The sequence below is a fragment of the Elephantulus edwardii genome, unplaced genomic scaffold (assembly GCF_000299155.1).
Source record: "Elephantulus edwardii isolate Elephantulus edwardi_28Jun2011 unplaced genomic scaffold, EleEdw1.0 scaffold00260, whole genome shotgun sequence".
NCBI lineage: Eukaryota > Metazoa > Chordata > Mammalia > Macroscelidea > Macroscelididae > Elephantulus > Elephantulus edwardii.
This window is the reverse complement of record NW_006400010.1, coordinates 1,523,899-1,532,200: the sequence shown is the minus strand read 5'-3', so window position 1 is coordinate 1,532,200 and position 8,302 is coordinate 1,523,899. Positions and strand designations below refer to the sequence as shown.

Here is an 8,302-nt window from a genome sequence, read left to right as displayed (position 1 = left end):
CCTCTCTCTCCCTGCCCCCAACTCAGCCTGGGCTTTTTCCTGTCTCTTAACTCCACCAGTGCAGCAGCAACTAGCTGAGCTGCTTGCTTGCTTGCGTGTGCATGTGCGTGTGTGCGCGCGTGTGCATGTGTGTGTGGCGAGTGTGTGTGTGTGTGCGCGTGTGTGTGCGAGCGTGTGCGTGCGCAGCTAGGCCAAGCCTTGGAGCTTGCCTGTCACTGGAGAGTTTTAGTTTGCATTCAGAAGAAAGGAGGAGGGGAGACAAGGGGGGAGGAGAAAAGGGGGGAGGGGGAAGGAGGGGGGGCGCGGAGAAGGGAGGGAGAATGTCTTGTTTGTGGCTTGTCAGCAATTGCTTGAGACAAGCTTCCATGTGTGAAAGCTACTTGGCATGAATGCCTGGGCCGTACCAAGTGTCACCGCAGCAAGAGGGGGAGTCAGAAGAAAAACAGATCAGACCAGAGCAGACAATAGGCCCCTAAAGTGTTCCCCCTAAGTTGCTTTGATGTTGTCCTAGTGTCTTGATACCAGGAGGCCAGGGATTGCAGGAAAAGGGTCTTTTTTGTCTTCATTCACTTTCCCCCCTCAGTTTCTGAAATGATTCTCCAGAATTTCTCCTCATAAAAAAGGTAAGCGCCCTAACAATTCCTTCTTCTGTGGCAGGCTTGTCCGCCGGTGCCTGGAAGTGGGGGTCTCATTCCTGCGCTGCTCAGGAGGAGCGCTGGGGTCCTGCGATTGGCGCTCCTGCCTTGCCCCTGGAAGTCTTTCAAGGCACTCAGGGCTGGGGATGGCCCCTCTTTCGAGGGAACCCCAGTAACACGATCTATGCCTCTGCGTTGGTGGTGGAGAAGGGGTGGATGGAGAGGGGTGGGAGGAGGGTGGGAGGGAAAAAAAGAGAGAGAGGGAGAAGCCTGAAAGAGAGGGCGAGCCGGGCAAAGCCCTCCCTCCAGGAACCCCAACCCGGAGCCAAGGCGGCCTTGCAAGCTCGAAGCTGTGCATTCTCCGGTGGAGCCGGGCTGGCTGGGGCTCTGCCGAGTTACTGCAGAGATTGCCTCAAGCTTTGTGTGTGCGTGTGTGCCCGTGGGTCTGTGTGTGTGGACTGCCCACACACCGCCCTGGCGTGCCTCGTTGTGAAGGAGACGTACCCCAATCTTTATCACCCGAACCCAGACACTCCAAGGCAGATAGCGGCATGGCAGGCGAGAAGAGAGAGTGAGAGAACTCTGCCCGCCAGACAATCCAGAAACTTTTCCAGTCTGTGGGATTTCTCTGGTCGTAGACCCTGTAAAGGAGTTATAGGGTGCTCCGGGCCTCAGTTTCCCCATCTGCACCACCAAGAGAGGGCTGGTGGGGGGAGACTCCGTGGCATCCTGGAATTTCATAAAAACAGATCGTTCCATCGAAAACGTTTTAGAGAATTCTTCTAAGCTAGAAAAGCTGTGGAATCACAAAGTACAAGTGTTACCATTATTCTTGATCATCATCGTCATGATACTAAAACCATCATTTAAGACACCCTGAGACAAATAGACCGGGGAGCACAGATCAAGTGTCTGAGCATTTCTAGGGAAACAAAAAGCCTTTTTCCACCTGTTGGCTTCTGTCCTTTTCTCTTGTGTCTTTTCGTTAGATTTATTGGCCGATTTGTACAGAGAATAGGGTGGGAGGGGTAGGGTTTTCCCCTTTCCTCCTCCCTTGTACATATTTTTTTAAAAAGAAGGTCAATGTAAGATGCTTGAGAGTGAAAATGTGCCTCCTGTTACAGTAGTTTATTCAAGACCTTGTATATTCTGGCTCTGGCAGGGCACACAGACATCTATAAACTCTACCTTGGAGGTTAAAGATTTTATTGTGGCTTTTAGAGATTAAATGAGATTTATTTACACTTGCTGTTTATCAGAGAGTAAATAGCTGACTTTCTGTGTGAGGGTAAGAATGTGGAGGTTGTTTACTCATTGGTGGTTTTGTGGATAAAAACCTTTGGCTTTTTCAGTGACATCTTGAGAGGTGGGTGTAGAAGGCTCCACTCGGTTCTGAATATTCATTTTTTAAAATTACATTTCTTAAGAGAAGAACAGGGACTTGTTTTCTTGATTTTGTGGGTTTCCTTTCTTCTGTTTTTCCATGCACAGTGATTGTTTTCAAGGCTCTCTGTTGTAGCTCTCTTTGAATTCTCTAGGGGAATTTAGCTTTCTTACCTAATTCTAGGTTTTCTGTGACTCTGCTACTTGTCTGAAAAATCTGTAAAAGTCTGGGAGGCTGTGCCTCCTTCCATTCTAACTGCAAATGTTTACCATACTTATTCCTGGTGATAGCTAGAGAAGGAAGCAGAGAGCCAGCCCTGGTGAAGAATACTTATGCTTTTCCCATAGAGGCCTGGGGAACCCAACTTCTCCATGTGGAGACCACTGAAGGAAAGGCATTAAAAAGGTGGCAAGAGGGTTCCTCATTCCCTACATCTTATCAGAATACAGTTCTACTTCTATCATTAATGCGAATTGTTTTCTACTTTGTAACTGGAAGATCTTATCATGGTTTGACTCTGGCAAGATATCAGTAACTGGAGATACTGCTCTAAAATGCCGAAATTTCAGAAATGTACTCAAAGCAAAAGGTTAGCTACCATCTCTTTTTTATGAGGTCACTTAGGCACAGCAAGAGAAGCCGTGATCTGTGGGAGCTCAGTGGAGCTGTGGCAACATTCAGACCACACCCAGGGGCTCAAGGAACCCTGAGGGTCAGCATACCAGCTACTTACACCCACACTTGATTTTTATATGTAGCCCTTGGACCTGCCTGAGAAAGGCACCTTTTGGTTTTGCTTGCTATCCTGACTGTATACTTTTGCTACCTACTGATGTCATATTGTGTCCCAGACGTGGCAAATACGTATCACGGTATGAATTTGCATGCATTCATTCATGTGTTCCATTCCCCAGACAGTTAATAGATTGGGGGTGTTTACTATGTCCTGGACGTTTTGCCAAACACTGAGGATATTGGAGAAAACAAGCCAGAGATGTCCCCTACCCTCAGGGAGGTTACAGTTAATGTTTTACATGAACTCTATGGTTACATACATTAGTAATTATAATATTGATAATGTATATGGTACAGAATACAGAGATGGTGGCATAAAGTTGTATAAGGTTTTGACCTAAAGTCTGCAGCTGGACCTACGCTGATGTCTGTTTTCCATAGTGACCGAGTATTTCATGTCTCAAGTCCAGCTCCATTCTGCAGGTGGCATTCCCACTTACACAGTATTTCCAAAGAGTGACGAAAATTCTCTCATGTCTCTCAACGCTTAGTACAGCAGAGATGTAGATAATATCTGGTAGCCTTATCTACTTGTACTATTAAATAACTTTGCCCTTATGAGGAGCTGGCCGATGTAAACTGTCATTTCCTAGGTAATCCCTCGTAGCTGACCTCCATGGGGCGATTCTCCTCTGTCTTGTAGGGTCACTACATGGTGGAATCAACTGGATAGCAGTTTGGTTTGTTTTCATAGCCAGGCCTTCTGTGAGGCCCTCATGGACATTGGAGGAGGTTAATGAGTCTCTTGTCTTCCTTTACTTACTCTGAGGTTGGTCTACCTAATACTCAACACTTAGCTGCAGGAAACGCTAACATTATCACTGTCATCTTGGAATTCCAAAGACAACAAGATAATGATATGGCCATTCCCACTCCTCCCAACAAGGAGACATGTCTATTTATAAAAGGAGGAAACAACAAAACAAAACCAAAAAACCCCTCTCCAACAGTTCCCATTTTGAAAGGGTTGTTAAAATCTTACTGATTTGCTGCTATCAAAGAAATATAGGATCATCCCTTTCTCTCTCCTGTTTGTGATCTCCTTTGGAGAGAATATCTGGTTGAAATACTAGTCATTCCCATGGAGGCAGATTTGTGTTAATGACTGTATCACCATTTTCTACATTATGCCTTACTCTATTACTCAGAGGAGTTTTGTCTTCAGGGCTGTCAATCCATCTTTCTTTCTTTCTTTTCCTATTTTTTTAAGATTAATTTAGTAGTTTAAAAAGAAGACAGACATGCCCACCCACACATAAATCATAGGTTTGCTGCCTATACTTTAGAAACCCACACACGGTGTGTGGTTAAGTCACGCAGTGAGCAAAATCAGAGTCATTTCTGTGCACCCAAATGTCATACAGGGATGTACCCTGCTCACATTGTAGTGACAAACTCAATCTGAGTTGGTTGTGCTGGCTTGGCCGGGTTGTGGTCTGAGAGTGTGGCATAAGGGACCAATGCCTTCTCAAGTGAAAAGTATGTGGTATGTAACTCATTTGCAAATCTTTGAACACTTCCGGCAGCATTCTACCCCCTCCTCACTCCCTCCCCAAAAGTGTTACTCACTGGGAAGCCGCCTCTGGAGGAGGCTAGCTGAGTTGGCACTGGAAGAGTAACCCAGAGACGAGTGGAGCCTGAGTGGGAGTGGAGGAAGTGAATAAAAGAAGGATCTGGTGGGAGCAGAGATTTGAAAGAACTGTGGAGCCAGACAGTAGTGACCCAAGGTATCCTTAATTCTGGGGGAATTAAAGGAAGAATAGAATCACATTAAAAGGTGTGATGTGTGGGTACTTTGTGTAAATAAAAATTCTAGCGCTTCTAGTCCTACTGAAGAGAAAACCAACACAACACGCTAGACATTCCAAACCCGCTTTACTTACAAATAATTGCTGCTAACTGAAGGAGGTTCTGTGTTTCCCCGTAACTCCCAAATATATGAAATGTAAAGTAGAAGTCTTCTCTGTTTCTTTTAAGCTTTGACATTCTTAACACTCTAAAATGATATCTGTGTGGTGTTGTCTTTGGACAGTTCTGGGAATTAAATAATATTGTCATCTTTGTTAAAGTTGAATAGGTTATAGGATTTACCTAAGAACTCAGGGGAAAGTAAGGGAGGAGAGGAAATTCCCAGTTAGGGCCCATCTCTGTGAGTGATGTGATACACAGAATTGAGGCGACAATGTGATCATTCAGGTCAAAGGTAAAGTGCTGGCCTGACATTTAAATAATTTCCCCAGTTTTACCATCTATCGCTTCTTTTTTAAGACTAGAATTTAGAGAGTCAATAGCAGAGGAGATAACCAATTTTAACTTAATAATGACTTTAAAAAAATGCACTGAATCAGGTACTGGGTTTGGTTTTGCCAGTCTGTGACCTTGGGCTTCCAGTCTAATTCTCAGGATCTCATTTAAAAGAATAGGACAAGACTAAATCATCCATTGTCCCTTCTAGCTGTGCTGTTCCGCATGTCTCTGCTTCCATGAACAGGATCTTCCATGAAGCCGGTCTTTTGGTCACTGTCTTTGAAGCCTAGTTCAAGGACATTGATTACCAGCAGAGAAATGAAGATTTTGTGTGTCAATAGGATTCATTCCTATACATCCATCACGCAAACTATGAAGTGAAAGACACAATAAGAGAAAGTAGGATTTTAAGAGAATATGCCAGTCAGCATGTGGGGCACATGTGCAAGGAGTCTAAGAAACCATTTTCAAAAGAATAGGCTGTTTTGAATGCATGTCTTTGTGTATAATAAGTATGAATTTAAAATGGATGGGCACTGGGTACATCTCTTCGCTTTGTCGTTCTCACATGCCTTTTCAGGGATGTTGTGCTGTTTCTTTTTTGTATTATGTTCACATGTTGGGTTTAGGACACAAAGGACCACTTTAAGCACTGTAATACTGAGGATATGTGTTATATTTTTAAGACTCTGTTTTTGGGAATCACAGAAATATTGACAAGCTTTAGGATATGCAAATCCTGGGGGATATTGTTGAAGACCTGCTGGTATGTTATATGTGTGTTACGTATCAGCATGCAATATACATGCTACATATATATATGTGTGTGTGTGTGTGGTGTATAGTCTAGTATATTATGCCTTTTGGACTATGAGTAATAAACTGCATTTGAAACGTGACTGAAGGTGGAACAGAGGGGGTAGAGAGTGACTGATGCTTTCATTAATCATGTTTTCTATGAGCAATCCCAAGCACTATTCATTTGAAATTGACTAAACATTTCTAGAATGACAATTTTACATAGTTGTGCTTAATGCAATTTAGAGAGTATCAGAGTAAATTCATCTACCTGGATTCCAATTCATGCTTTGAGCATGTTGTCAGGAGAAGCCAGTCTTGGAAAAAGGCATCAAACTAAGAGAGGTGGAAGATCAGAGGAAGAGAAGAAGACCTCAGTAAGATGGATTTGACACAGTGACTGTAACAGTGGGTTCGAGCGTGACAGAGATCTTGAGGATGGCACAGGATAGGGCAAGGTCAGATCAAGGTCACTATGAATGGTAGTCAACTCAACAGCAACTAACAACAACATATCTTAACAGAGGAGACAGCTCATCTTTCTTTCATGGAGCCACTGGTGGATTTGAACTGCTACAGAGAGGCAACCTTGCTGGTTAACAGTGCAACACTGTATGGCCTAGGCCACTAGAGTTATTTTATCATTATCTTGGAGAATAGATACCTAAGGGAAGTTTAAAATTACTTTTGAAAAGCAGGAATAGGTTCATGGGTATACCAGCAAATTTTTAGAATGCAAATACATGCTCAGTAGCAGTGTAAATGTTTGGCTATTATCAAATGCAAGAAATAAGAAAGGAAAAGAATATCATGCTTTGTGTATTATTAGGGAGTTCTGGTGGTCTAATGGATAAGGAATTACACTGTCAACCCAAAGGCGGGTGGTTTGAATTCACTAGTTGCTCTGAGGGAGAAAATGTGGGCAATTCTTTCCATACAATTTACAGCTTTGGAAAAGCCAGTGGAAGATTAGCTATGAGTCAGTTCCAAATTGTTGTTGTTGTTTGCCATTGAGTTGATCACGACTCCTAACAACCCTATAAACAAGACCTGAAGTCTTTCTATAACTATCATTGTTTCTCCGAGTTCCTAGAGTTTCCATAGGCACGTGGTTTAGGAAGTGGATGCCACTCCTGCTAGACAGCAATGAATATTATGTATTATTGCTTATCTTATTCTTAAATTATTTAAGTAATGGTAAGATATATTTTTCTCTTAATCAGGTAAAGATTCAAAAGGCTACTAGTCTAAAGCTATGAAGAGCTTCGGTCATTTCCATGCAAACTCATAATCACTCTTTCATAAAACATAAATTCAAAATGACCATTAATGGCAAATGAAAGTAACTGAACAGTCTAGAACCACAAGGTAGGTTTATTCTGTCTAAAACCCAAACCCAAACCAAACCCACTGCTGTTGAATCAATTCCAACTCATAATGAGACGACAGGACAGAGTAGAAGCAGAGGATTACCAAGGCAGTAACTCTCTACAGAAGCAGGTTGCCACATTTTTCTTCCTTGGAGTGGCTTGTGGGTTCAAACCATAGATTTGGTTAGCAGCTGTGTGTTTAACCACTGTGCCTACCAGAGTTGAAGTGTTTGCTGAAAAAGATCAAAGACTATAGTCTTCAATATGGATTTCATCTCAACATGATGAAAACAAAAATCTTCACCACTGGGGTGCATAGGCAACGTTATGATAGATAGAGAAAAGATAGAAATTGTCGATACTTTCATCTTACTCAGACACCAAATCAACAATCTTGGTACCATCAACAATCTTGGTACCAGCATTCAGGAAATAAAAAAATATGTTGCGTTGGGAAAATCTGCAGTCGGGGACTTTTTCAAAGTGCTGAAGAGCAATAATGTCAGTTTAAAGACTAAGGTGCACCTGATCTAAGCCATGATCTTTTCAATTACTTGCTATGCATCTACAGTTGGACACTGAATAAAGATGACAGAAGAGGAATTTATGCCTTTGAATTGTGCTGGAGAAGAACCCTAAATATCCCATGGAGTGTCAAAAAAATGAACAAATATATTTTGGAAAGAATGCAATCAAGGATGCTCCTTAGAAGGAAAGATGGTAAAATTTTATCTCTCATACTTTGGGCATATTGTTAGTAGGGGGCAGTCCTTGGAGAAACAAATTATGCTCAGAAAAGTGGAGGGTCAGTGAAGTAGGGGAAGATCCTCAATGAGATAAATTGAGAAAATGACTTAAACGATAAGCGATAGTGTGGCAGAGATGATGAGGATGGCACAGGATAGGGTAGGGGTCACATCGAATGTTCATAGGGTCACTGTGAGTTATATTCAACTTGATAGCACCTAACAACAAGAACAACAGTATTGCATTTATTGGTCTTTCTATTATTCTTTTGGTTTGTATATATTTGAGTTAGAACTTCAGTTCATTCACTGCAGTTTAACCCTCTT

At 42.5% G+C, this 8,302-nt stretch overlaps 1 protein-coding gene across 1 annotated transcript in view; it reads left to right on the top strand.

Annotated features, from left to right (window-relative positions):
- Nucleotides 1-360: 360 nt before the first annotated feature.
- The window catches only part of BCL9 (B-cell CLL/lymphoma 9), a 138,751-nt gene continuing 130,809 nt past the window's right edge, over nt 361-8,302 (top strand). The window contains exon 1 of the mRNA XM_006899525.1: nt 361-623. The gene's annotated coding sequence lies outside the window, so the exon portion shown is untranslated. The remainder of the gene's footprint in view (nt 624-8,302) is intronic.